Genomic DNA, 14,495 nt, shown 5'->3' on the forward strand with positions numbered 1-14,495 from the left:
TTTAAAACAGAATAAGTAGGCCAGGCAGTGGTGGCACACGCCTTTAATCCAGCACTCCGGAGGCTACACAGAGAAACCCTGTTTGGAAAAACAAAAACAAACAAAATTTAATTATTAAAATATTAAAACAGGCACTGGAGAGATGGCTCAGTGGTTAAGAGCACTGGCTGCTCTTCCAGAGGACCTAAATTTAATTCCCAGCAACCACATGGTGGCTCACAACTACCTGTAATGAGATCTGGTGCCCTCTTCTGGCCTGTAGGCAGACATACAGGCAAACATTGTATACATAATAAATAAATAAAATAAAATATTAAAACAGAATAAACAGGTAAATAGTCCCATCTCGTATAATAAAAAGAAAATGACCAATGTTTCTTAAGCTCTCAGTCTGACAAAATAGTGGCATAAAAGTGGAGTTTTAAAGTCAGGCATGTCGGTGTACACGTTTGATGCCTGCACTCTGAGGCAGAGGCAGGTGGATCTCTGGAAATTTGAGGCCAGCCTGGTCTATAGACCAGTCAGGGCTACAAAGTGAGATCCCTGTTCTAAAGAAAAGAAAAGCACAGCCGGGTAGTGGTTGGGCAGCCTTTAATCCCAGGGAGGCAGAGCCAGGCGGATCTCTGAACGTGAGGCCAGCCTGGGCTACAGAGAGAGTTCGAGGACAGCTAGGGATACACAGAGAAATCCTGTCTCTATAAACCAAAAAGAAAAGAAAAGCACCATATTTAGAAAAGAGAGGAAGGCTGAAACTGAGGGAAATAGTTGAAATGGCTAAGTACTGACTTAGGCGTCTCTGGGGATCAGAGGTAGCGCCAAGTTGGCAGGACAGGAAACTACTGTCCTACTGTGTGCTTTTAGTGATGTTTCTCTCTCTCTCTCTCTCTCTCTCTCTCTCAACTATTCAATGTTTTCATAAGTGATTTTTTTTTACCTCCCCCGCCCCCCTCTACCACACAGTGGTAAAGATTAAACCCAGCCTTGGGTACACTAAGTAAACACTCTACCACAGAGGTAGCCCAAAATGTCAGTTTTAAAATAAAAATTAATTGAATAGTTGCCTAATGTACACAAAGCCCTGGGGTTAGTCCTCATCTCCCGCCCCCTCACCCTAATTAATTTTCTTAGAAAAAAAAGGGGGGGGCCTAAAGAAATTGTTGTGAGTTAATTATCTCTAGTTTGGTATTCTGCTGCTGCTGACCTTGTCTGTCTGCTTTCTAAAGAGGCCACACTCTCTTTAGGGCTCTCTCAGGCTGATGGATGGATTAAAATTTGTGTGACTGAGGAGAGCTGGAATGTTCCACATGGAGAGCCAACATTATCTTGGGCTATCTGAAGCCTTCCTAATAGCCGTTTATTGCCCAGATCTGCATCTAACCTAACATCCTTTTGATTATCAAGTGAAAACGTTTGGAATGTCTTCTTACCAAAACGGGTTTCAAGATAGTGTCTGTAGCCAACTGTGGTGTCTTATGCCTGCAACTCCAGGACTTAAGAGGCTGAGGCAGGATTGTTGGTTGGGGGGCAGCCTGGGCTACAAAGTGAGCCCCTGCCTCAAGAAGACAAAACAACACAAAAATTTAGCGTCTGCAACCTACAGTAGAGACTTCCTGCTCTGCTATGACCTGCACCAGGTCCCTACCGACATATGTGATAAATGCCTCCATACGTGGTTTTCCTTTTGTTTTGTGACCTAAAAGTTCTTGTGACTGCTTCTGTGGTTGCCTGTGTTATTTAGAGAAACCCAGGTCCTCATTCAGGGCCACAGTCACTCAGTTTTGGCCCAGAGTGAAATCTCTTATATTCCCTTTGGGGGTGAGAACTGTTTTACGTCAACATCTCTGTCTCTGTTTATTTTCTTTCTTTCAAAGACTAAATCTTGACTGGAAAATGAGGTAACGTTGCCAGATAAAATACACTTGGGATATTACTTACACTAAAAAAATTATCACTGCTTATCTGAAATTCAAGTTTAACTGTGCTTCAGCAGCATGTAGACTTCAGTTGGAATGATACAGAGAAATTTATGAAGTCTTCCATATTTTAGGTTAACTGAGCCAAGCATGGTGACATACGCCTTTAATCCAGCACTCGGGAGGCAGAGGCAGGAGGATCTCTGTGAAGTAGAGAAACCAGCCTGGTCTGCATAGTGAGTTCCAGGGCAGCTAGACCTACACAGTGAGACTCTGTTTCAAAAGAAGTCAAATTAAATTAAATTTAAATTAACTGAGCCAAGCATGGTGACACACGCCTTTAATCCCAGTACTAAGGAGACAGAGGCAGGTGGATTTCCGAGAGTTTGAGGCCAAACTGATTTATGTAATGAGATCCAACACATTTAGGGACACAGATCCTGTCCCTAAAAAGAAGAAGAAGAAGAAGAAGAAGAAGAAGAAGAAGAAGAAGAAGAAGAAGAAGAAGAAGAAGAAGAAGAAGAAGAAGAAGAAGAAGGAGAAAAGAAACTGAAGTGGTTTTCTTTGGGGAGGGGCATGGGGTGGTGTTAGTGATGGAAACCAACACAAGAAGGAAATCTATTACTGAGTGACGTCCCTAAAGCCCATCCTGTAGTCACAGTGGATACATCAGGGCTGTAAGTGCTGGGGACGCCTTCACTAGCCCCACAGGTTAGAACTGTGACCAAAAAGACAACAATAAACTGCGAAGTTTCACTCTAGTAAATACTCACAATGTGAGAGCTGTGGACAGAAATGACCACACTCCCTGGTCACGAGCTGATAGTGATTTGGGATTGTGACCGGAATGTCAGCTCCCACCACAGGGCCACTGCTGACTTCCCATCAACAAAAACTGGGCATGGGGGCCAGTGCTGGAGCACCTGCCTGACATTGTGTAAGGGGCTGGATCCAGTCTCCAGCATCCTGGGGGTGAAAGTCTGAGGAGACAGACATACCTCTGAATATGTGAAGCCAGATAGCAGGTCAGATGTCAGCACTTGAAGGTCCTTAGGATGGGCCCCTTCCTTGCAATCAGTGGCTAACCAACCTGGGGCCCTAAAACAGCAGGACTTGATGGTTGGACAAAACAGGGGTGTGTGAATTGTATCTCAGGTTCTGGGTGGAGATGCGATGTTCTGAACAGTCCAAAAGATTGGAGATCTGTACCTAGCGGGAGGCATGCCTTGTCTCCTCCCTTAAGAGTTAAGGCAAATGTGCACAATGTGGAGTTTGTACGATGTACACACACACACACACACACACACACACACACACACACACTTAATTTAGGAGAGTTAAGGCAAATGTGCACAATGTGGAGTTTGCACCCTGTATACACACACACACACACACACACACACACACACACACACACACACTTAATTTAAGAGAGTTAAGGCAAATGGGACTGTCAATCTCCTGGAGAAGAGAATGTTTCCCAGAAAAGTTGTCATTTCTAGCGACTTTAACAAAAATGTAAAGCCTACCTAAATAGGGTTGGTACAATGACTTACCATTGCCCACCCTTACCCTGAAAATCTGTCTTCTGTACTATGTATCTCACCAGGATTTTTTTCTCTTTAACTTCCCTTTTTTAAAAAATAATGTATTTATTTTTATTTTATGTGCCTTAGTGTTTTGCCTGCATGTATGTCTGTTTGAGGGTGATCAAAATTTATAGACAGTTGTGAGCTGCCATGTGGTTGCTGGGAATTGAACCCTGGTCCTCTGGAAGAGCAGTCAGTACTCTCGACCTCTGAGCCTTCTCTCCAGCCTTCTCTTTTCCAGATCTCACTATGTAGCCTTGGCTAGCCTGAAATTTACTATGTAGACCAGGCTAACCTTGAATGAAAGATCCATCTGCCTAAAGAGTGCTGGGATTAAAGGCGTGCGCCACCACTGCCTGGCTTGAAAACACAGAAGAGGGCTGAGGTTGTAGCTCAGCTTCCAGTGTGCTTTTCTACATACATGAAACCCTGGGTTCAATACCAGAACCACTCATACTGAACATTGTAGCACACGGGTGTAATCCCTGCACTGAGGAGGTGGAGGCAGGAGGATCAGAAGTTCGAAGTTGGATCAACAAGATGGTTCAGTGGGAAAAGGCATTTGCTGTCCTATGATGTAAGCGCGAGACCTGAGTTCACGTGAGAATGAAGGGTGAGGACGGGTCCACACAGGTGTCCTCCGACACTTGCCCTCCTTGGCATGCATGCCTCCCCACACATCACACACAATCACACATGCCAGACCTTGCCTCAAAACACACAAAGCAACAAAAACAAACAGGCAGAACAGCACAACTGTGAAGCATCTTCAGTGTGTATTAAATTAATTTTTAAAAATTGTATGTTTGCCTATATGTATGTATGTTCATGACATGAAGGCCAAACAGGGAGTCAGATCTCCTGGAACTGGAGTTAGAGACAGTTGTGAGCTGCCATGTGGGTACTGGGAACTGAACTCAGGTCCTCTGGAAGAGCAGCCACCTCTCTCCAGCCCCTAGATCTACTTTATTTCAGAACTGCAGGTTAACACTATTTGAATCTTCCCAGTGATGGGGCAGTAGGGGGGTGGGGACGTGGGGATTGAGGGGGAGGGGTATGTGTGGTGGGGGGTAGGGGTAAATTCAATGTAGGTGTCATTTTGTATTTTCGGACAGTTCTAGTGGTTTATAGTTGTTTAAGTCTCTTTATATTGGTGGGTATGTGAGTTGGTGCTCTCCTGCGATCCCACTGCTTACAGAGTCTGAAGCAGGGGATACCCTCTAGTTGAAGGCCAACCTGGGCTACAAAGCCTGGGGAATGTAGAATGGAATGTCCTGTCTTTGGCCAACCATGAAGAGGATGGGGCAGGGCTCTGACCAGTCAGTGGGGCTCAGGAGCTCGTTGTTTTAGGAATAAAACCCAGTGGGACCCTCCCCTGGTTGCTTGCTCCCGGGGTGTGCTCACTGCCGGGGTGTGCTTGCTCCCGGGGTGTGCTGTCTGTCGGGGTGTGCTTGCTGTCGGGGTGTGCTGTCTGCCGGGGTGTGTGCTCTGCTGTCGGGGGTGTGCTCAGCTGCTGGGGTGTGTGTGCTTGCTCCCGGGGTGTGCTGTCTGCCGGGGTGTGCTGTCTGCCGGGGTGTGCTGTCTGCCGGGGTGTGCTTGCTGTCTGCCGGGGTGTGCTCGCTGCCGGGGTGTGCTTGCTGCCAGGGTGTGCTTGCTGCCGGGGTGTGCTTGCTGTCTGTCGGGGTGTGCTCGCTGCTGTCTGTCGGGGTGTGCTTGCTGTCTGTCGGGGTGTGCTCGCTGTCTGTCGGGGTGTGCTCGCTGTCTGTCGGGGTGTGCTGTCTGCCGGGGTGTGCTGTCTGCCGGGGTGTGCTGTCTGCCGGGGTGTGCTCGCTGTCGGGGTGTGCTCGCTGCCGGGGTGTGCTCGCTGCCGGGGTGTGCTGTCTGTCGGGGTGTGCTTGCTCCCGGGGTGTGCTCGCTGTTGGGGTGTGCTGTCTGCCGGGGTGTGCTGTCTGCCGGGGTGTGCTTGCTGCGGGGATGTACTGTCTGTCGGGGTGTGCTGTCTGTCGGGGTGTGCTTGCTCCCGGGGTGTGCTGTCTGCCGGGGTGTGCTGTCTGCCGGGGTGTGCTTGCTGCGGGGATGTACTGTCTGTCGAGGTGTGCTTGCTCCCGGGGTGTGCTTGCTGTCTGTCGGGGTGTGCTCGCTTGCTGAAGTGTAGCCACCCCCCCAGGCTCCTGCGGAAGGAACACACTGTCTTGCTGAAATAGTTTGGATAGTGTAGTTCTCTTCTCTGGTTTCATTTCTAATAACAGTGAGTTCAAGGCCTGCCAGGGTTACATGGGGAGACTTTGCCACAAAATAGAACAAAAGCCAGACAAGGTGGCATACACCAGCATTCAGGAGGCAAAGGCAGGTGTATCTCTGTGAGTTCGAGGCCACCCTGGTCTACAGCGGAAGCCTTGTCTCTAAAAACCAAACCATACCAACCAAACAAGCAAACAGCCCCAAAACAATAAATAAATGATAAAGATATAGGCTACTCAGGAAGTGGGGATGGTGGGGGGTGGCAGATCATCTACTAAGTATGCAGAAGTCCTTGACTTTGATTTCCACACCACGACCAGGAAGGAAGGGAGAAAGGGGGGAAGGGAGGGAGGAAGAAAGGAAGAGACAAGATCTGGCTTTACAGAGCATGTGCTGGCCCTATGCTTGTCTTGAGGAGTGATGGAGAACGAACAGCTCTTCAAAGCTCCTCTCATTAGGTCCTCTGCCCGCCAGCTCCGTTTCCCCTCCTCTGAGTACTTCAGTTCATCAGTGCTGTGTTAAAATAAGGCACTCAGTCTGAGGTTCCCCTGGTATGGCCCGAGGCAAGCAAAACAGTAAGGCAGCTTCCCTCCCTCTGATCACCAGGATGGATGTGGCAAGCGGTAGCAGCCTCCAGCTCCATCTTCTAAGAGCACCCTTGTGGGGTTCTGGTGGAGAGAGACTTGTGTAACGCAACAGAAAGACACTTAAGCTTGCATTTGCAAAGGTTGAGCCAAATGTCTGACCAATTTGATCCTGAAAATGGCATCTTTATTTTAAAAAAATTATTTCATGCCATTGGTGTTTTGCCTGCATGAATGTCTGTGTGAGGGTGTTGGATCCACTGGAACTGGAGTTACTGACAGTTCTGAGCTGCCATGTGGGTGCTGGGAATTGAGCCTAGGTCCTCTGAAAGAGCAGCCAGTGCTCTTAACCTCTGAGCCATCTCTCCAGCACCTGAAAAATGACATCTTATTAGAAAGTAAACAATGCTTTACAGGATGTTGCTGGCCGAGGGTCCTCAAATTTAAACCTCAGACCTGTGCTGTAAGGAGCAGACAACCAAGTAAAAACAATCAAACAAATGAGCAGAAAACAGAGAAGAGTTGAAAGTACTGGGGATAGATAAAAGCGAGCTAGGCTCATGTTTCAGTGTTAGAGCCTCTGGGCCACAAAAGAGAAGGTAGGCTGAACGGCCCTGGATGGTCAAGAACATGAGACCAGTGACTGTTGTAACTATTCACCAGTTTTAAAGGGAAAGCCACAGTCCATAGTTATGGAAACACTGGCATCAGCTTTTTAAAGTGGGATTTGTCAAAACATAGTAAAAGCTTTGAACATGTATACCCTCTCTTAAATCAGAGAGAAACCAAATTTACCAGGAGGAAAATACTCAGTAGTTATCCATAGAAATATAGTTGAAACTATGAATCACAGAGGTCTTGATAATGGTGTTAATGATGGCGATGGTGATGGTCATGGTAATGGTGATGATGATAATCATGGTGATGATGATGGTGATGATGATGGTGTTGATGATGGCAATGATGATGGCCATGTTGATGGTGATGATGGTGGTCATGGTGATGGTGATGATGATGGTCATGGTGGTGATGATGATGATGGCAATGATGATGGAAATGGTGATGGTGATGATGGTGGTCATGGTGATGGTGATGATGATGGACATGGTGATGGTGATGATGGTAGTCATGGTGATGGTGATGATGGTGGTCATGATGATGGTGGTGGTGGTGATTTCCTTTATTCCTGTTATCATCATTATTATTATCATTATTTATTTTCTGCAGTACTAGGGGTTGGGCATAGTGCTCACTGCTCTTCCAGAGGCCCTAGGTTACAATTTTCCACTTGCTAGCACTATTTAAAAGATGGAGTCTTGTTGAAGGAAGAAGGTCACTAGAGGTAGACCTTTGAAGGTTTTGTTAGTTTCTGGTTTTGCACTGAGTTTTCTGCTTCTTAATTGGTCAAGATATAAAAAGCTACTACCACTACAAGCTACTACCACCAAGAACCCATGTGTTATGCTTGGCTGTCCCTGCCATAATGGATGATCTGTGGCCCTATAGAACCATGAGCCAAAATAAACCATTCTTCCCAAGTTGGTTCTGATCAGTATTTTGAAAATAAGGACAAGAAAATAAATCTATAAAAAGTCCTTTATGGACAACAAAGGGTGGTTCTCCTTGACTCTTTCAGGTCAGAGGGACGCATCTCTCCCTGGGGCATCAGAGCAGGAGTTGGGCCTTGCTAGGACTGCTGCATACAGTTAAATAGGCACTGTTAATGGTAATGATAGGCCTTCATTGTTAGCTCTCTTTTGAACACTTCTCTCTCTCTCCCCACCCCCCTCTCTCTTTCACTAAGATGCTTGTGGCCAGGGCAATTTGACTCTCTAATTGACAGTTGTTAGAAGCTTCCCTTCTGCCCAGGCTGCCTTGGGCCCAGGCTTGCTAGCCAAGCAGCCCCTATTTGGCAGCCAGCTGGGCAGCCCTCATGCCAGCAGGCTGCTTTGAACACTTCACGGATGTCTTGAGAAAGCTACACTGCGACCACAGCTGCTTGCTGCCAAAGCACGACTCCAGCTCCAAAAGGCACTGCTCCAGATACTTCTGTTTCAGACAGTTTGCACCAGAGTCTTTGCCACAGCAAGCCTTGGTGAATTCTCAGTTGTTTGTACCCAGGCTAGAGGGTCAATGCTTCCTGTAGGCATAGAAGAAGGCTTGTGATTGGTATAATCATGGTCTTTCATCTGAATGGACTGTGCTGTGATTGGTGCAAATACAGTCTTTCATTTGCATGAAAGAGTGTGCCTCACTGCAAACACTTACCCACCCGCTTTCTGGAGGTGTGAGCAGGCTGTTTAGTATACATTTGAGTCGGCCAAGAGATCCCCTTCTGTGCTGCCCCCTGGTGTTGTGACATTAGGCCCATTAAAAAAAAGAACTCTCTCTTTTTTAAATAATTTATTTTTATTTTATGTGCATTGGTGTTTTGCCTGTCTGTATGTCTGTGTGAGGGTGTTGGATCTTGGAGTTAAAGACAATTTTTAGATGCCATGTGGGTGCTGGGAATTGAACCTGGGTCCTCTGGAAGAGCAGTCAATGCTATTAACCCCTGAGCCATTTCTCCAGCCCCTTCTCTCTCTCTCTCTCTCTCTCTCTCTTTTTTTTTTTTTTTTTTTTTTTTTTTTCTCTCTTTCTCTCTTCTCTCTCCCCCCCCCCCCCCCCCCTCTCTCTCTCTCTCTCTCTCTCTCTCTCTCTCTCATTGCTTACTTTTTGTTTTGTTTCTTAAGACAGGATCTCACTATGTAGCACTGGCTGTCCTAGAACTAACTATGTAGACCACACTGGCCTTGAACTCATAGAGATCCATCTGCTCTGCCTCATGAATGCTGGGATTAAAGGCATGTGCCACCATACCCTGGTTGCTTATTACTTTTCAACTTTAAACAAATGAAATATATATTTACATGCATGTGTGTATGTATGTGTGTGTTTGTGCCATGTATGTTCAGGTGTTCTCAGAAACCAGAAGAGAGCACCAGATAACCTGGAACTGAAGTTAAAGGTGGTTGCAAGTGCACCGACCTGGCTGCTGGGAACTGAACCTGGGTCTTCTGAAAGAACAGGAAGTGCTCTTAACCTCTGAGCCATCGCTGTGTCTTCCACCTTTAAACTGTTTATTTATGTGCACATGGATGTGTGTGTTTACACATATTGTGTTGTGGTGTGTGTATGTGTGTGTGTGTGTGTGTGTGTGTGTGTGTGTGTGTGTGTGTGCCATGTGAGTGCAGATACCTGTGGAGGTCAGCAGAAGGCGTCAGATCCCCTGAAGCTGGAGTTAAAAGACAGTTGGGAGCCACCTGCTGTGGGTGCTGAGAACTGAACCCAGGGCCTCTGGAAGAGCAATGAGCACTCTTAACACAGCTGAGCCATCTCTCCAGCCCTTTTCTTTTCTTTTTTTTTTAAGATGTATTTATTTTTATTTTATATGTATGGGTGTTTTGCCTGCATATATGTCTGCTCACCGTATGCATGCCTGGTGCCTGTGGAGGTCAGAAGAGGGTGTCAGATCCCCTGGAAGTGGACTTACAGATGGCTTAAGTTTTGTTTTGTTTATTTCTGAGACAAAACAAAACTTAAAAAAAAATTGTTTTTTTCCCTCCCCAAGGTCATCAGCTACACAGCAGGTTTGAGACCAGCTTGGGTTCCAGAAGATTCCGTCTCAAGCCATGGCAGTGGCAACAACAAAAGGGGCAGGCATGGTGTCTCCTACCTGTGACCCCTGACCTGGGAGGCAGAGACAGTAAGACTGAAGTAAGTTCAAGGCTAGCCTGGTCTGCACAGCAAGGTCCAGCTCAGACCCTTTCTCCAAAACAAAACAACAGGGGGCCGTGGAGAGATGGCTTGGCATTGGCTGCTCTTGCCAAGGACCCAGGCTCAGTTTCCATTGCCCACATGGTGACTCAGCACTGCCTGTAACCCATTCCAGGGACCCAGTGCCCTCTGACGGCCTCCACAGGCATTAGGCACGGCAGGTAGCTCACGTACGTGTGTGCAGAAGCAACGCTCATGCACATAAAAATAAACAAAGTTTTAAAAGTATTTATTTATTTACATACCAACTCGTTTCTCCTCTCTCCTCTCCTTCTAGCCCCTCCCTGCACCTACCCTCTGCCCACCTCCCATCCACTCCTTCATTTCTATTCAGAAAAGGGCAGATCTCCCATGGATATCAACAAAACATGATATATTAAGCTGCAGTGAAACTAAACATCTCCCCTTGTGTTAAGGCTGGACAAGGCAATCCAGTATGAGGAGTAGGGTCCCAAAAGCCATCAAAAGAGTCAGAGACAGCCCCTGTTCCCACTATTAGGAGTCCCACAAAAAGACAAAGCTACATAACTGTCACATATGTGCAGAGGTTCTAGGTCATTTGTTGGCTTAGTCTCTGTGAGCTCCTATGAGCCTAGGTTTGTTGTAGAATATTATTTTACGATGTGTTATACTCATTTATGCTGTGGAATATTTGTTTAATGATGCAAAGATGTGTTACATTCTTTTATGTTGCATTTGTTTAACTCTGTGAAGCTGTGTTACTGTGCCTGCCTAAAACACCTGATTGGTCTAATAAAGATCTGAATAGCCAATAGCTAGGCAGGAAAGAGGGATAGGCAGGGCTGTCGGGCAGAGAGAATAAATCAAAGAGAGAAGAGAAAGGAGAGAAAAGGAAAAGGAGAGGAGGACTTCAGGGACCAGCTACCCAGCCACACGGCCAGCCAGGAGTAAGAAGGAAAGAAAAGTAAACAGAATAGAGAAAGGTAAAATCTAAGAGGCAAAACAGTAGATGGGATAATTTAAGAAAAGCTGGCTAGAAACAAGCCAAGCTAAGTCCGGGCATTCATAAGTAAGCCTCCATGTATTTATTTGGGAGGTGGGTGGTGGGCCGCAAAGAGCAAAGAGTAAAAAAAAAAAAAAAAAAAAAAAAACCTACACGGGTTAGTTGTTTCTGTGGGTTTTCTTGTGATGTCCTTGATCTCTCTGACTCTTAAATTCTCCTTCCTCTCTACAGCAGGACTCCCCAAGCTCGGCCTAACGTTTGTCTGTGAGTCTCTGCATCTGCCTCCATCAGTTGCTAGATGGTGCCTCTCTGATGACAACTGGGCTGGACACCAATCTATTAGTATAGCGGAATATTGTTACATATCTTTACATTGACATTTTTTTTCTCCAGTTTTGTTTAGTTCAAAATACAAGTGACAGCTCATCCTGGAGAGAATGTGGAACAAGGGGAACATTCCTTCATTACTGGTGGGAATGCAAACTTGTACAGCCACTTTGGAAATCAATATGGCAGTTTCTCAAAAAAATCTGGGAATCAATCTACCTCAAGACCCAGCTATACCACTCTTGGGCATATACCCAAAGGATGTTCAATCATACCACAAGGATGCTTGCTCAACTATGTTCATAGCAGCTTTATTCATAATAGCCAGAACTTGGAAACAACCTAGATGTCCCTCAACCAAAAAATGTGGTACATTTATACAATGGAGTATTACTCACCTGTTAAAACCAATGACATCATGAAATTCACAGGCAACTGGATGGAATTAGAAAAAAAAATTATCCTGAGTGATGTAACCCAGACTCAGAAAGACAAACATGGTATGTACTCACTTATAAGTGAATATTAGCTGTAAAGTAATGGATAACCATGCTACAGTCCACAGCCCCAGAGAGGAGAAGACAAAGGAAAACGGGCTTTGTTTGGGGGTCAAGAGTGAAACCTGGTGCAAGGGAAACTCCCAGGAATCTACAAGGATGACCCCAGCTAAGACTCCTAGCAACCGTGACTACGTAGCCTGAACTGTCCATCTCCTGTGACCAGGTAAGACTTCCAGTGGAAGGATTGGGACACCAACCCAGTCATATAACCTTTGACCTGTCTGTCCTGCCTAGGAGATGTGCTGGGTTAAGGGTGGCATGGAGATTGTGGAAGTGGCCAACTAATTAATGGTCCAGCCTGAGACCCATGCCACAAGAGTGAGCCCACCCCTGACACTGCCTGGAGCACCAGGACCCAGAAGCTGGATGACCCAGAGACCTTGGATAGAACAAATAGTTTTTATTTTTATTTTTTGGTTTATTTTATTTTATTTTGAGACAGGGTCTCACTGTGTAGCCCTGGCTGTCATGTAACTAACTCGCTCTGTAGACCATGCTGGCCTCGAACTCACAGAGATCTGCCTGCCTCTGCCTCCCAAGTGCTGGGGTTGATAGTGTTTGACACCCACCACATTCAGCAATGAATCTTTAAAAAAAAAATGAAGTATGGTCTGGAAAGGTGGCTCAGCAGTTAAGAGCACTTGTTTTTATGGAGAACCCAGGTTCAATTCCCAGTACCCACATAACAGCTCAAAACTGCCTCTAACTCCAGTTTCAGGGGATCTGACATTGTCTTTTGCCTTAAGCAAACACACATACAGAACAAGATTTTTAAAATTAAAAAAAAAACTGAAGTCCAAAACTTCATATGCTGAAGAAGCCTGTGTGTGAAACGCCACCAAATGTCAAAAACAACAATAAACAGTCTGACCGAGAGAGTAAGATTAGCTTCTAATCTGTCTTCTAGAATCAGCTCTGGGTTTTCAGGTCTGCAATCCAAAGAACTGGTGAGAATATTCCAGAAGATACACATGGGAGAAAGAGGAAGACAAAAAGAGAAGGAATAGGAAAAGGAAAAGGCAAACAAAAACAAATCAAAAGAAAAACCCCGAGGCTGGTGAAGCCTAAAGTTCAGGGGAACACTACATACCAAGTGTGGTGGGGTGTATCTGAGTCCCCAGCTCTGGGAAGCAGAGGCAGCAAAACCAAAAGTCCAAGGTCAGTTTTTACTATACAGTGAGTTAGGGGCTAGCTTGGGCTACATAAGACCCTGTCTTAAAATAAAAATTAAATTTAAATAAGTAAAGGAATTAAGAATTTTTTTTAAATTTTGTTTTTGAGACAAAATCTCACTTAAAAACCTCTTTCTGGCATAGAACACCATACATAGATCAGGCTGGTCTTGAACTCATAGAGATCCATCTGCCTCTATCTCCTGAGTGTTGTGATTAAAAGGATGTTTGAATATTAAAAATTTCAAGTATAAAGAAGATAAAACCAGCTGGGGGTGGTGATGGTGGCACATGCCTTTAATTCCAGGACTCAAGAGGCAGGTGGATCTCTGTGAATTTGAGGCCAGCCTGGTCTACAGAGCTAGTTCTAGGATAGCTAAGGCTATACAAAGAAACCCTAAAAAGAAGAAGAAAGAAGAAGATGAAGCTGTGTTTGCTTGGGCAGCATACTTGCTAAAATTGGAACGGATACAGAGATGATTAGCATGCCCCTGTGCAAGGGTGACATGCAAATTGTGAAGTCTTCCGTATTTTTGATTTGTTGCTAAGGATTCTTCTTTCGAAACTGATATTGCTGACTATCTTAAGTGACATGTTAAGTCTACTTTATTTGTTAATGTAATGGAACTTAAGAAGAGCATGTAAAAAAAAAAGATACATCAAAGCTACACAAGAGAAACCCTGTCTCAAAAAAAAAAAAAAAAAAAAAAAAAAAAAGATACATTACTGCTTTTCCTACTTTGATCATTTCCAGTGAGTAAATAGATGTTTTGAATTTAAAAAAAAAAAAAAAAGACAACGAGCCAGATGCTGTAAAAGATATGCAAGGCATAACGAACCAAGCGGGAATGGGTGTGTCAGTCTAATGGCTCACGAGACTATCAAAATACACTACCTCTGCAGCCAACTCAGCCAGGCAGGTTCTTCTTCTCATGGGGCCTGTGTGCAGCCCTGCAGGCAGCAGCCTCCTCGGGAGTGTGCAGCCTCCTCGGGAGTGTGCAGCCTCCTCGGGGGTGTGCAGCCTCCTCAGGAGTGTGCAGCCTCCTCGGGGGTGTGCAGCCTGAACCTTGTCTGGATTGCCCCAGTAGGCCTTTGAGATAGAGTTTTCTGGTGGAAACGCATGTCTCTGAGCTCATGCTGTCCCTACTCTACGCTCCAGACCTGACCCAGTGGCCAGTTTCACACAAGCCAGGTCATCATGTCCATCTGCCTCAAGCTGCAGAATAGGGAGCATGTTTTTGAGGCTCTGGAAAAGGTCAGGTTCAAGTTCCCTGGCCACCAGGAGATCCACATCTCAAAGAAGCAGGGCTTCACCCCGTTTAATGCATG

General features: G+C 45.7%; 1 non-coding gene and 1 pseudogene across 1 annotated transcript; both read left to right on the forward strand.

Annotated features, from left to right (window-relative positions):
* The first annotated feature begins 13,599 nt into the window (after positions 1-13,599).
* On the forward strand, positions 13,600-13,701 carry LOC114683063. Its single transcript, XR_003733126.1, has one exon. It is a non-coding gene; the product is annotated as a U6 spliceosomal RNA (small nuclear RNA).
* Positions 13,702-14,063: 362 nt separating this feature from the next.
* LOC114683064 lies at positions 14,064-14,269 on the forward strand (annotated as a pseudogene).
* The last annotated feature ends 226 nt before the right edge of the window (positions 14,270-14,495 follow it).

The sequence above is a fragment of the Peromyscus leucopus genome, chromosome 8b, assembly GCF_004664715.2.
Source record: "Peromyscus leucopus breed LL Stock chromosome 8b, UCI_PerLeu_2.1, whole genome shotgun sequence".
Lineage (NCBI taxonomy): Eukaryota > Metazoa > Chordata > Mammalia > Rodentia > Cricetidae > Peromyscus > Peromyscus leucopus.